At 37.4% G+C, this 15587-nt stretch overlaps 1 protein-coding gene across 1 annotated transcript in view; it reads left to right on the top strand.

Moving 5' to 3' along the window:
- Positions 1 to 15587, top strand: part of LOC129563866 (germ cell-less protein-like 2) — a 40520-nt gene that overhangs the window by 7047 nt on the left and 17886 nt on the right. The window lies entirely within an intron of this gene.

Below are 15587 nucleotides of genomic sequence, written 5' to 3'. Positions count from 1 at the left end.
GCAGTTTCAGCTTCAGCATAAGTCCTTCCAATGAACACCCAGGATTGATCTCCTTTAGAATGGACTGGTTGGATTTCCTTGCAGTCCAAGGGATTCTCAAGAGTTTTTTCCAGCACCACAGTTCAAAAGCATCAATTCTTTGGCGCTCAGCTTTCTTCACAGTCCAACTCTCACATCCATACATGACCACGGGAAAAACCATAGCCTTGACTAGACGGACCTTGGTTGGCAAAGTAATGTCTCTGCTTTTTAATATGCTATCTAGGCTGGTCATAACTTTCCTTCCAAGGAGCAAGCGTCTTTTAATTTCATGGCTGCAATCAGCATCCGAAGTGATTTTGGAGCCCCAAAAAATAAAGTCTGACACTGTTTCCACTGTTTCCCCATCTATTCCCCATGAAGTGATGGGACCAGATACCATGATCTTCGTTTTCTGAATGTTGAGCTTCAAGCCAACCTTTTCACTCTCCTCTTTCACTTTCATCAAAAGGCCTTTGAGTTCCTCTTCACTTTCTGCCATAAGGGTGGTGTCATCTGCATATCTGAGGTTATTGATATTTCTCCCGGCAATCTTGATTCCAGCTTGTGCTTCTTCCACCATGTTAACAAATTGAAAGATAAAAACCATATGATTATCTCAATAAAAGCAGAGAAAGGATTTGACAAAATTCAACACCAATTTATAAAAAAAACCTCTAGAGAAAGCAGGCATAACAGGAACATACATCAACATAATAAAAGCCATATATGACAAACTGACAGCAAACATTATCCTCAATGGTGAAAAATTGAAAGCATTTCCTCTAAAATCAGGAATAAGAAAAGTGTGCAGACTCTCACCACTACTATTCAACATAGTTTTGGAAGCCCTAGCCACAGAAATCAGAGAAGAAAAAGAAATAAAAAATTCCAGATTGGAAAAGAAGTAAAACTCTCACTGTTTGCAGATGATATGGTGCTCTACATAGAAAAGCCTAAAGACACCACCAGAAAATTACTAGAACTAATCAATGAATATAGTAAAGTTACAGGATATAAAATTAATACACAAAAAATCCCTTTCATTCCAATGAGAAAACAGAAAGAGAAATTAAGGGAAAAAATCCCCTTCACCATTTCAACAAAAAGAATTAAATACTTAGTAATAAATTTATGTAAAGAAAGAAAAGACCTCTATAGAGAGAACTATAAAACACTGACAAAAGAAATCAAAGATGACAGAAATAGATGGAGAGATATACCATTTTAGTGGATTGGAAGAATCAATGTAGTGAAAATGATATGTATACTACTCAAAGCAATTTATAGATTCAATGCAATCCCTATAAAACTACCAATAGCATTTTTCACAGAACTAGAACAAATGATTTCACAATTTGTATAGAAACACAGAAAGACCTCAAATAGACAAATCAATCTTAAGAATGAAGAAGGGAACTGGAGGAATCAACCTACCTGACTTCAGACTATACTACAAAGATACAGTCATTAAGAGAGTATGGTACTGACACAAAGACAGAAATAGATCAATAGAACAAAAAAGAAAGCCTGAATATAAATCCACACTCCTATGGACACCTTATCTTTGACAAAGGAGGCAAAAATATACAGTGGAGAAAATACAATTTCTTTAACAAATGATGCTGGTCAATTATGTGTAAAAGAATTAAGCTAGAACACTTACTAACACCATAAACAAAAATAAACTCAAAACGAATTAAAGATCTAAATGTAAGACCAGAAACTATGACACTTTTAGAGAAAAACATAGAATATTCTCTGACATAAATCACAGAAAGATCCTTTATTATCCACCTCCCAGAGTAATGGAGATAAAAGCAAAAATAAACAAATAGGACCAATTAAACTGCAAATCTTTTGCACAATGAAGGAAACCTTAAGCAAGGTGAAAATGCAGCCTTCAGAATGGGAGAAAATAATTGCAAAGGAAACAACTGACAAAGAATTAACCTCCAAAGTATACAAAAAACTCACACAGCTCCATAACAGAAAAATAAACCACCTAATCAAAAAGTAGATCAAAGAACTAAACAGATATTTCTGCAAAGAAGACATACAGATGGCTAACAAACACACAAAAAGATGTTCAACATCACTCATTATTAGAGAAATGCAAATCAAAACAAGAAAGAGGTTCCATCTCATGCTGGTCAGAATGGCCACCATCAAAAAGTCTATAAACAATAAATGCTGGAGAGAATGTGGAGAAAAGAGAACCCTCTTTTGGTGGGTTGCAAACTAGTATAGCCCCTATGGAGAACAGGGTGGGGATTCCTTAAAAAACTGGAAACAGAATTCCCACACAACCCAGACATCCCAGTGCTGGGCACACACACTGGGGAAAACAGAATTGAAAGAGACACATGCACCCCAATGTTCATTGCAGCACTGTTTACAATATCTAAGACGGAAGCAACCGAGATCTCCATCAGCAGAGGAATGGATAAGAAAGTTACACCCAAAGGAATATTCAGTTCCGTTCAGTCGCTCAGTCGTGTCACTCAGCTATAAGAAAGGACACATTTGAGTCAGTTCTAATGAGATGGATGAAACTGGAGCCTATTATACAAAGTGAAGTAAGCCAGAAAGAGAAACATCAATACAGTAATATTAAGGCATATATAAGGAATTTAGAAAGATGGTAACAATAACCCTATATTCAAGACAATAAAAGAAATTCAGATATATAGACATTCTTCTGATGGGTTGGTGGTGAGAATTTTAAAAATTTATATAGAGACGCGAGAGACGCCCGGCTCCCGGCGGCGCAGACGCGAGAGACGCCCGGCTCCCGGCGGCGCAGACGCGAGAGACGCCCGGCTCCCGGCGCAACCAACCACGTGCAGAATCGTGGCTGAGAGGAGCTTCCCCACGCCCAGAGTTAGGGCGGTGGCCGAGAGGAGCTGTACCACATCCAGGAGGCGGTGGCTGCTTGGGCACCGGAGGGCCAGGAGGAGCTGATCCACATTCAAAGCAGGAGGGGCGGCCTTGAGGAGATACCCCTCGTCCAAGGTAAGCTGCAGCGGCTGCGCCTTGCTGGAGAAGCTGGGAAGAGATACTCCACGACCAAGTGGAATATAAGAATCCAGTGTTCTGGGGAGGAAGGAACAAGACGGCGAGACCACTTTCTTCCCCACAAATTCATCAGAAGAACATTTGAACGTGGAGTAAAGTCCACAAAACAACTTCTGAATACTGGCAGAGGACATCAGGCTCCCAGAAAAGTAGCCCATTGTCTTCTAAAGGAAAGAGAAGAAATCCAGCTGCACCCACCAGAACACTGACACATGCTTCCCTAACCAGGGAACCCGGACAAGTCACCTGTCCAACCCCACACACAGCGAAGAAACTACATAATAAAGAGAACTCCACAAACTGCAAGAAGAGGGAAAGGACACCCCAAGCAAAGCAATATAAGCAAGATGAAGAGGCAGAGAAATACCCAGCAAGTAAAGGAACAAGATAATTGCCCACCAACACAAACAAAAGAAGAAGATATAGGGAATATACCTGATAAAGAATTTCGAATTTTGATGGTGAAAATGATTCAAAATCTTGAAAGTAAAATGGAGTTACAGATAAATAACCTGGAGAAAAGGATTGAGAAGATGGAAGAAAGATTTAATAAGGACTTAGAGGAAATAAAAAAGAGTCAATATACAATGAATAATGTAATAGATGAGATCAGAAACTCTCTGGAGGGAACAAACAGTAGAATAACAGAGGCAGAAGACAGGATAAGCGAACTAGAAGATAGAATTGTAGAAATAAATGAAACAGAGAGGAAAAAAGAAAAATGAATTAAAAGAAATGAGGACAATATTAGAGACCTCTGGGACAATGTTAAACGCTCCAACATTCGAATCATAGGAGTCCCAGAAGAAGAAGACAAAAAGAAAGACCATGAGAGAATACTTGAGGAGATAATAGTTGAAAACTTCCCTAAAATAGGGAAAGAAATAATCACCCAAGTCCAAGAAATCCAGAGAGTCCCCAACAGGATAAACCCAAGGCGAAATACTCCAAGACACATATTAATCAAATTAACAAAGATCAAACACAAAGAACAAATATTAAAAGCAGCAAGGGAAAAGCAGCAAATAACACTCAAGGGGATTCCCGTAAGGATAACAGCTGATCTTTCAACAGAGACTCTTCAGGCCAGAAGGGAGTGGCAAGATATACTTAAAGTGATGAAAGAAAATAACCTACAGCCCAGATTACTATACCCAGCAAGGATCTCATTCAAATATGAAGGAGAAATCAAAAGCTTTACAGACAAGCAAAAGCTGAGGGAATTCAGCATCACCAAACCAGCTCTCCAACAAATGCTAAAGGATCTTCTATAGACAGGAATCACAGAAAGAGTGTATAAACTTGAACCCAAAGCAATAAAGAAAATGGCTACGGGATCCTACTTTTCAATAATTACCTTAAATGTAAATGGGTTGAATGCCCCAACCAAAAGACAAAGGCTGGCTGAATGGATACAAAAACAAAACCCCCATATATGTTGTCTACAAGAGACCCACCTCAAAACGAGGGACGCATACAGACTGAAAGTGAAGGGCTGGAAAAAGATAGTCCATGCAAATAGAGACCAAAAGAAAGCAGGAGTAGCAATACTCATATCAGATAAAATAGACTTTAAAACAAAGGCTGTGAAACGAGACAAAGAAGGAAACTACATAATGATCAAAGGATCAATCCAAGAAGAAGATATAACAATTATAAATATTTATGCACCTAACATAGGAGCACCGCAATATGTAAGACAATCACTAACAAGTATGAAAGGGGAAATTAACAATAACACAATAATAGTGGGAGATTTTAACACCCCACTTACATCTATGGATAGATCAACTAAACAGAAAATTAACAAGGAAACACAATCTTTAAATGATATAATAGAAGAGTTAGACCTAATAGATATCTATAGGACATTTCATCCCAAAAAAATGAATTTCACCTTTTTCTCAAGCGCACACGGAACCTTTTCCAGGATAGATCACATCCTGGGACATAAATCTAGCCTTGGTAAATTCAAAAAAATTGAAATCATTCCAAGCATCTTTTCTGACCACAATGCAGTAAGATTAGATCTCAATTACAGGAGAATAACTGTTAAAAGTGCCAACATATGGAGACTGAACAACACGCTGCTGAATAATGAACTAATCATAGAAGAAATCAAAAGAGACATCAAAATATGCATAGAAATGAATGAAAATAAAAACACAACAACCCAAAACCTCTGGGACACTGTAAAAGCAGTGCTAAGGGGGAAGTTCATAACAATACAGGCATACCTCAAGAAACAAGAAAAAAGTCAACTAAATAACCTAACTCTACATCTAAAGCAACTAGAAAAGGAAGAAATGAAGAACCCCAGGGTCAGTAGAAGGAAGGAATCATAAAAAATTAGGGCAGAGATAAATGCAAAAGAAACAAAAGAGACCATAGCAAAAATCAACAAAGCCAAAAGCTGGTTCTTCGAGAAGGTGAATAAAATTGACAAACCACTAGCCAGACTCATCAAGAAACAAAGGGAGAAGAACCAAATCAATAAAATTAGAAATGAAAATGGAGAGATCACAACTGACAACACAGAAATACAAAGGATTATTAGAGAATACTATCAGCAATTATATGGCAATAAAATGAATAACCTGGAAGAAATGGACAAATTCCTAGAAAAGTACAACTTTCCAAAACTGAACCAGGAAGAAATAGAAAATCTGAACAGACCCATCACAAGCACGGAAATTGAAACTGTAATCAAAAATCTCCCAGCAAACAAAAGCCCAGGTCCAGACGGCTTCACAGCTGAATTCTACCAAAAATTTAGAGAAGAGCTAACACCTATTCTACTCAAACTCTTCCAGAAAATAGCTGAGGAAGGGAAACTTCCAAACTCATTCTATGAGGCCACCATCACCCTAATCCCAAAACCTGGTAAAGACCCCACAAAAAAAGAAAACTATAGGCCAATATCACTGATGAACATAGATGCAAAAATCCTTAACAAAATTCTAGCAATCAGAATCCAACAACACATTAAGAAGATCATACATCATGACCAAGTGGGCTTTATCCCAGAAATGCAAGGATTCTTCAATATACGCAAATCAATCAACGTAATACACCACATTAACAAACTGAAAAATGAAAATCATATGATTATCTCAATAGATGCAGAGAAAGCCTTCGACAAAATTCAACATCCATTTTTGATAAAAACTCTCCAGAAAGTGGGAATTGAAGGGACATACCTCAACATAATAAAAGCTATATATGACAAACCCACAGCAAACATTATCCTCAATGGTGAAAAACTGAAAGCATTTCCCCTAAAGTCAGGAACAAGACAAGGGTGCCCACTCTCCCCACTACTATTCAACATAGTTCTGGAAGTTTTGGCCACAGCAATCAGAGCAGAAAAAGACATAAAAGGAATACAAATTGGAAAAGAAGAAGTAAAGCTTTCACTGTTCGCTGATGACATGATCCTCTACACAGAAAACCCTAAAGACTCTACCAGAAAACTACTAGAGCTAATCAATGATTACAGCAAAGTTGCAGGATATAAAATCAACACACAGAAATCCCTTGCATTCCTATACACTAATAATGAGAAAATAGAAAGAGAAATTAAGGAAACTATTCCATTCACTGTTGCAATGAAAACAATTAAATACTTAGGAATATATCTACCTAAGGAAACAAAAGACTTGTACATAGAAAACTATAAAACACTAGTGAAAGTAATCAAAGAGGACATGAATAGATGGAGAAATATACCGTGTTCGTGGATTGGAAGAATAAATATTGTAAAAATGAGTATACTACCCAAAGTAATTTATACATTCAATGCAATCCCTATCAAGCTACCAACAATATTTTTCACAGAACTAGAACAAATAATCTCACAATTTGTATGGAAATACAAAAAACCTCGAATAGCCAAAGCAATCTTGAGGAAGAAGAATGGAACTGGGGGAATTAACCTGCCGGACTTCAGGCTCTATTACAAAGCCACAGTCATCAAGACAGTATGGTACTGGCATAAAGACAGAAATATAGATCAATGGAACAAAATAGAAAGCCCAGAGATAAACCCACGCTCCTATGGACACCTTATCTTCGACAAAGGAGGCAAGAATATAAAATGGAGAAAAGACAGTCTCTTTAACAAGTGGTGCTGGGAAAACTGGTCAGCCACTTGTAAAAGAATGAAACTAGAACACTTCCTAACACCATACACCAAAATAAACTCAAAATGGATTAAAGATCTAAATGTAAGACCAGAAACTATAAAACTCCTAGAGGAGAACGTAGGCAAAACACTCTCCGACATAAATCACAGCAGGATCCTCCAAGACCCACCTCCCAGAATATTGGAAATAAAAGCAAAAATAAACAAATGGGACCTAATTAAAATCAAAAGCTTCTGCACAGCAAAGGAAACTCTAAGCAAGGTGAGAAGACAACCTTCAGAATGGGAGACAATAATAGCAAATGAAGCAACTGATAAAGGATTAATCTCCAAATTATACAAGCAGCTCCTGCAGCTTAATTCCTGAAAACTAAGTGACCCAATCAAAAAATGGGCCAAAGAACTAAACAGACATTTCTCCAAAGAAGACATAAAGATGGCTAATAAACACATGAAAAAATGCTCAACATCCCTCATCATCAGAGAAATGCAAATCAAAACCACAATGAGATACCATTTCACACCAGTCAGAATGGCTGCTATCCAAAAGTCTACATACAATAAGTGCTGGAGAGGGTGTGGAGAGAAGGGAACCCTCTTACACTGTTGGTGGGAATGCAGACTGGTATAGCCACTATGGAGAACAGTGTGGAGATTCCTCAGAAAACTGGAAATAGAACTGCCATATGATCCAGCGATCGCACTCCTGGGCATACACACCGAGGAAACCAGAATTGAAAGAGACACATGTACTCCAATGTTCATTGCAGCACTGTTTATAATAGCCAGGACATGGAAGCAACCTAGATGTCCATCTGCAGATGAATGGATAAGAAAGCTTTGGTACATATACACAATGGAGTATTTCTCAGCCATCAAAAAGAATGCATTTGAATCAGTTTTAATGAGGTGGATGAAATTGGAGCCAATTATACAGAGTGAAGTAATCCAGAAAGAAGAACATCAATACCGTATATTAACGCATTTATATGGAATTTAGAAAAATGGTAACCTGAACCCTGTATAAGAGACTGCAAAAGACACATAGGCATTTAGAACAGTCTTTGGGACTCTGTGGGAGAGGGTGAAGGTGGAATGATTGGAGAGAATGGAATTGTAGCATGTATATTATCATAAGTGACCAGTCCAGGTTCGACGCATAAATTTTCCTCTGTTCATTTCTTTGCATTTGTGCTTTTTTAATAAAATTCTTTTTTAGATATATATAAAAAAAAAAAAAGAAATTCAGATATAAAGAACAGACTTTTGGACTATGTGGGAGAAGGTGAGCGTAGTATAATTTGAGAGAATAGCATTAAACATGTATATTACCATATGTGAAATATATCACCAGTCCAGGTTCAATGCATGAGACAGGGCACTCAGGACCAGAGCACTGTGATGACCCTGAGAGATGGGATGAGGAGGGAGGTGGGAGGCGGGTTCAGGATGTGGGGACACATGTACCCCCATGGTTGATTCATGTCTATGTATGGCAAAAACCACCACATTGTAATTATCCTCCAATTTAAATAATTAAATTTATTTAAAAAATAAAAAAAGCAAACAAAAAGTTATACCTGGAGGAACAAGGTAAGTATGGGCTTGGAGTACAAAATGAAGCAGCACAAACGTAGCAGTTTTGCCAAGAGAATGTCATAGTAAAGGGTAGCAAACGTCATAGCAAAAGGGTCATAGCAAACACCCTCTTCAAACAATACAAGAGATGACTCTACTCATGGACATTACCAAATAGTCAGTACTGAAATCAGACTCTGTATATGCTTTGCAGCTGAAGATGCAGAAACTCTATAAAGCGAACAAAAACAATACCTGGAGCTGACTGTAGCTCAGATCATAAGCTCCTTATTGCAAATTCCAGGCTTAAATTTAAGAAAGTAGGGAAAACCACTAGATCATTCAGATATGACCAAAATAAAAGCCCTTATGATTACAGAGTGTAAGTAACAGATTCAAAGAAGTAGATCTGGTAGACAGAATGCCTGAAGAACTATGGACGGAGGTTCATAACATTGTACAAGTGGTGGTGATCAAAAGTATCCCCAAGAATGCAAGAAGTCAAAGTGTTTGTCTGAGGAGGCCTTACAAATAGCTGAGAAAAGAAAAGAAACTACAGGCAAATGAAGCAAAAGATATATCCAACTTAATGCAGAGTTCCAAAGCATAGCATGGAGAGACAAGAAAGCCTTCTTTTTTTTTTCTTTTTTTTTTTATTGGAGGCTAATTACTTTACAATAATATGTTGGTTGGTTTTGCCATACATTGACTTGAATCTGCCCCGGGTGAACAATGCAATGAAACAGAGGAAAACAACAGAATTGGTAAGACTAAATACCACTTCAAGAAAACTGGAGATACCAAGGGAACATTTCATGCAAAGATGCATACAATAAAGGACAAAAATGTCAAGGACCTAAGAGAAGCAGAAGAGATTAAGAAAAGGTGGCAAGAATATACAAAGAACTATATAAAAATGTCTTAATGACATGGATAACCATGATGTCACAAACCTAGAGCCAGACATCCTGGAGTGTGAAGTCAAGTGGGCCTTAGGAAGCATTACTATCAACACAGCTAGTGGAGGTGATGATATTCCAGATGACCTATTTATTACAAATCCTAAAATATGATGCTGTTAAAGTGCTGAATTCAATATGCCAGCAAATTTGGAAAACTCAGCAGTTGCCATAGGACTGGAAAAGTCAGTTTTCTTTCCAATCCCAAAGAAGAACAATTCCAAAGAATGTTCAAACTTCATTTGACAACAAAATTGCAATCATTTCACATGTTAGCAAGATAACACTCAAAATGCTTCAATCTAGGCTTCAGCAGTACATGAACTGAGAACATTCAGATGTTTAGAAAAGGCAGAGGAACCAGAGATCAAATTGCTAATACCCAGTGGATCATTGAAAAAGCAAGAGAATTCCAGAAAAACATCTACTTCTGTTTCATTGACAATGCTAAAGCCTTTGACTATGTGGATCACAACAAAGTGTGGAAAATTCTTAAAGAGATAGGAATACCAAACCACCTTACCTGTCTCCTGAGAAACCTGTATGCAGGTCAAGAAGAAAGAGATAGTACTGGAAATGAAACAACAGGCTGATTCAAAATTGGGGAGGGAGTACATAAAAGCTGTATAGTCTCACCCTGCTTATTTAACTTCTATTCAGAGTACATCATGTGAAATTATGGGTTGGATGAACCACAAGCTGGAATCAAGATTGCCAGGAGAAATACCAATAATCTCAGATACACAGATGATAACACTCTAACGGTAGAAAGTGAAGAGGAACTAAAGAGCCTCTTGATGAAGGTGAAAGAGGAAAGTGAAAAAGCTGGCTTAAAAATTAACATTCAACACATGTACACCAGTGGCTGATTAATGTCAATGTATGACAAAAACCAGCACAATATTGCAAAGTAATTAACCTCCAATTAAAATTAATTAATTTTTAAATTAACGTTCAAAAAACAAAGATCATGACATCCTGTTTCACCACTTCATAGCCAATAGATGGGGAGAAAATGGAAACAGTGAGAGACTTTATTTTCTTGGGCTACAAAATCATTGTGGATTGTGACTACAACCATGAAATTAAGACACTTGCTCCATGGAAGAAAAGCTATGACAAACCTAAACACCATATTTAAAAGCAGAGGTATCACTTTGCCTACAAAGGTATGTATAGTCAAAGCTATGGTTTTTCCAGTAGTCATGTATGGATGTGAAAGTTGGACCATAAAGAAGGCTGAGCACCAAAGAATTGATGCATTCGAACTGTGGTGCTGGAGAAGACTCTTGATAATCCCTTGGACAACAAAGAGATCAAACCAGTCATTCCTAAAAGAAATTGACCCTGAATATTCCTTGAAGGGACTGATGCTGAAGCTGAATCTCTAATAGTTTGGCCACCTGATGCAAAGAGCCAATTAATTGGAAAAGACTCTGATGCTGGGGAAGACTGAAGGCAGGAGAAGGGGATGACAGAGGATGAGTTGGTTGGATGGCATCATTGACTCAATGAACATGAGTTTGAACAAAGTCCAGAGATGGTGAAGGACAGGGAAGCCTGGCGTGCTGCTGGCCATGGAGTCGTAGAGAGTCAGACACAACTTAACAAGTGAACAACAACAGTATATTATATATATATATATATACCACATACTTGCCAACGTTTTTCATTTGTAGTCTTTCTGATCATAGTCATTCCAATAAGTATGAAGTGATATCTCAGTTTGTTTTTGACTTTCATTACTCTGATCATTAGCAGTGTTGAGTGTGTTGAGTATCTTTTGCTGTGCCCATTGGCCATCTGCATATATTCTTTGGAAAATAATCTATCAGTTTTTCTGCCCATTTTAATTAATTTTTGATATTGAAAGAATGTGAGATTTTTATATTTTCTATATTAACCCATTACTGGTCATATTATTTGCAAATATTTTCTCCCATTTGGTTGGTTTTTTGTTTTGTCAGTGATTACCATTGCTGTGAGAAAGCTTTTAACTTGGTACCACTTGTTTATTTTTGTTTTGGTCTCACTTGCCTTAGGAAACAGATTCCAAAATTATTGCTAGGGATCATGTCAAACAGTATTCTGCCTATGTTACTTTTTAAGAGTTTTATGGGTTCTGGTCTTATATTTAGGTCTATGTGAAAGTAAAAGCTACTTATCTGTGTGCAACTCTTTGCGACTCCATGGACTATACATGAAGCTGAAGCTCTAATAGTTTGGCCACCTGATGCAAAGAGCCAATTAATTGGAAAAGACTCAGATGCTGGGAAAGACTGAAGGCAGGAGAATTCTCCAGGCCAGAATACTGGAGCGGGTAGCTGTTCCATTCTCCAGGGGATCTTCCCAACCCAGGAATTGAACCCATATCTCCCCCATTGCAAGTGGATTCTTTACCAGCTGAGCCACCAGGGAAGCCCAAGAATACTGGAGTGGGTAGCTTCTCCCTCCTCCAGGGGATCTTTCCAATCCAGGAATCAAACCAAGGTCTCCTGTATTGCAGGTGGATTCTTTACCAGCTGAGCCACTGCTGCTGCTAAGTCACTTCAGTCGTGTCTGACTCTGTGCGACCCCATAGATGGCAGCCCACCAGGCTCCCCCATCCCTGGGATTCTCCAGGAAAGAACACTGGAGTGGGTTGCCATTTCCTCCTCCAATGTGTGAAAGTGAAAAGTGAAAGTGAAGTCGCTCAGTCGTGTCCGACCCTTAGGGACCCCACGGACTGCAGCCTACCAGGAGCCTCCGTCCATGGGATTTTCTAGGCAAGAGTACTGAAGTGGCTTGCCATTGCCTTCTCTAGTGAAGCCCATTTAGGCCTATGTCTATAATGCATTTTGAATTTATTTTATTCATGATATAAGAAAACATTCTAATTTCATTTATTTACATGTAGCTGTCCAACTTTCCCTGCACCATTAATGAAGACATATTCTTTTCTAAATTGCATATTTTGCCTACTTTCTCATGAATTAACTGACTATAATTGTGTGAGTTTATTTCTGGGCTTTCTATTATGTTCTATCAATGTGTAAGCTTTTGTGGCAATATCATACTGTTTTCATTACTGTGGCTTTGTAATATAGTCTTAAATCAGATTGCATGATTCCTCCAGCTTTGTTCTTTTTTAAAAAATATTTTTTGGTTATTCAGATTCTTTTGTGAGTCCATATAAGTTTTAAAACTATTTGTCCTTGTTGGTGAAAAGTGCCTTGGATATTTTGATCAGTTCAGTCGCTCAGTCGTGTCCCACTCTTTGCGACCCCATGAATCACAGCATGCCAGGCCTCCCTGTCCATCACCAACTCCCGGAGTTCACTCAAACTCATGTCCATCGAGTCGGTGATACCATCCAGCCATCTCATTCTCTGTATTCCCCATCTCCTCCCGCCCCCAATCCCTCCCAGCATCAGAGTCTTTTAGAGTGAGTTAACTCGTCACGTGAGGTGGCCAAAGTATTGGAGTTTCAGCTTTAGCATCAGTCCTTCCAATGAACACCCAGGATTGATCTCCTTTAGAATGGACTGGTTGGATCTCCTTGCAGTCCAAGGGACTCTCAAGAGTCTTCTCCAGCACCACTGTTTAAAAGCATCAATTCTTCAGCGATCAGCTTTCTTCACAGTCCAACTCTCACATCCATACATGACCATGGGAAAAACCATAGCCTTGACTAGACGGACCTTTGTTGGCAAAGTAATGTCTCTGCTTTTTAATATACTATCTAGGGCAGTCATAAGTTTCCTTCCAAGGAGTAAGCGTCTTTTAATTTCATGGCTGCAATCAGAATCTTTTAATTTCATGGCTGCAGTGATTTTGGAGCCCAAAAAAACAAAGTCTGACACTGCTTCCACTGTTTCCCCATCTATTTCCCATGAAGTGATGGGACCAGATGCCATGATCTTTGTTTTCTGAATGTTGAGCTTCAAGCCAACCTTTTCACCCTCCTGTTTCACTTTCATCAAGAGGCTTTTGAGTTCCTCTCACTTTCTGCCATAAGGGTGGTATCATCTGCATATCTGGGGTTATTGATAGGGATTGCATTAAATCTGTAGATTTATTTGGGTAGTATGGCCATTTTAACAATAGAAATTATTCCAGTCTATAAACACAGGATACCTTTCAATTTCATTGCATCATCTTCAATTTACTTCATCAATGCTTTATAGTTTTCAGAGTATAGATCTTTCACTTCCTTGGCAAAGTTTATTTCTATGTATTTTGCTATTTTTGTTACAATTTTAAATGAGATTGTTTTCCTTTTTTCTCTTTCTGATAGTCAATTATTAGTATAAAGAAATGCAACAAATTTCTATATATTAATTTTGTGTTCTGAAACATTACTGAATTCATTTATTAGTTCTAACAGTTTTTTGGTGGAGACTTTAGGCTTTTCTATATAAATTATGCATTTTTATTTCTTCCTTTCAAATTTGGATGCCTTTTACTGTTTTTTTCTTGTCTGATTGCTGTACCTAAGACTTCTGATGTTATTCAGATACTACTTTCAATACTAAATAAAAATTCTGACAATGTCCTTGTCTTGTTCCTGGTTTTTGAGGAAGAGTTTTCTGCTTTTCATAGCTAAGTATGATTTTAGCTGTGGGCTTTTCAGAAATGGCCTTTATTATGTATAGTTATGTTCTCTCTATATCAACTTTAATGATAATTTTTTTCATGAGTGAATGTCGACTTTTCTCAAATGCTTCTTTTGCCTATTGAGATGATTTTTATCCTTTCATTTGATTATGTGGTGTATAACATTTATTGATTTGCAGATACTGAACCATATTTAAATCCCTAGAACAAATCTCACTTGATTATGTTGTATGATTCTTTTCACATATTGTCAAATTTCTTTTTCTAATATTCCGTTGACAGTTGCAACTATATTCATGAAAGATATTGGCCTATAATTTTCTGTTTTTGTATTGTCTTTATATAGTTTTGGTATCAGGGTAATGCTGGCCTCGAGAATGAATTTGGAAAACTTATATTCTCTTCATGTTTGTGGAATAGTTTGAAAACTATAGGTATTAGCTCTTTTTTGATGTTTAGTAGAATTCCCCCTTGAAGCCATCTGGTCCTGGACTTTCATTTCATTGGAAGTTTTTCCAGATTGTGTATTTCTTCTTAATTTAATCTTGGAAGATTTCGTGTTTATAGAATTTATCTATTACTAGGTTCACCAATTTGTTGGCATATAGCAGTTGGCCGTGTACTCATGACTTTTTGTCTCTCTCTGATATAGTTTGTTATTTCTCCTCTTTTCTTATTTGATGTGTTTGAATCCTCTCACTTTTTCTCTTGATGAGACTGGACCAAAGACTTGTTAAGACATTGTCCACTGGTTTTACAGTAGCATCTTATTTAGCCTACACATATTTGTATTTTTCCCATTTCCCTTCCTATAATTAATTTCCAGTTTCACATCATTATGATCAGAAAAAAAATGCTGAATATAACTTTCATCCTCTTAAATTTGTTGAGATTGATTTTGTGGCCTAGCAAGTGATCTATCCTGGAGAATGTTCCATGTGCACTTGAAAAGAGTGTGTATTCTGCTGTTTGGGGATGAAATATTCTATAGATATATATATTAAATTCAACTGATTTAATGTGTCATTTAAAGCCACTATTTCTTTGTTTTCTGTCTAGATGATTTGTCTATTGATGTTATTGAGGTATCAAAGTCCCCTATTGTCATCTTATTTTTACTTTCTCACTTTATGTCTGTTAATATTTGCTAAATATATATATATATATGTATGCTCATATATTAGGTGTATATATGTCAATGAGCCATATTTCCT

The sequence above is a fragment of the Moschus berezovskii genome, chromosome X (genome assembly GCF_049115385.1).
Source record: "Moschus berezovskii isolate FMDL1 chromosome X, NW_MosBer_1.0, whole genome shotgun sequence".
NCBI lineage: Eukaryota > Metazoa > Chordata > Mammalia > Artiodactyla > Moschidae > Moschus > Moschus berezovskii.
Note: the sequence above shows the minus strand (reverse complement) of the source record. Positions and strands in the feature narration are given on the sequence as shown.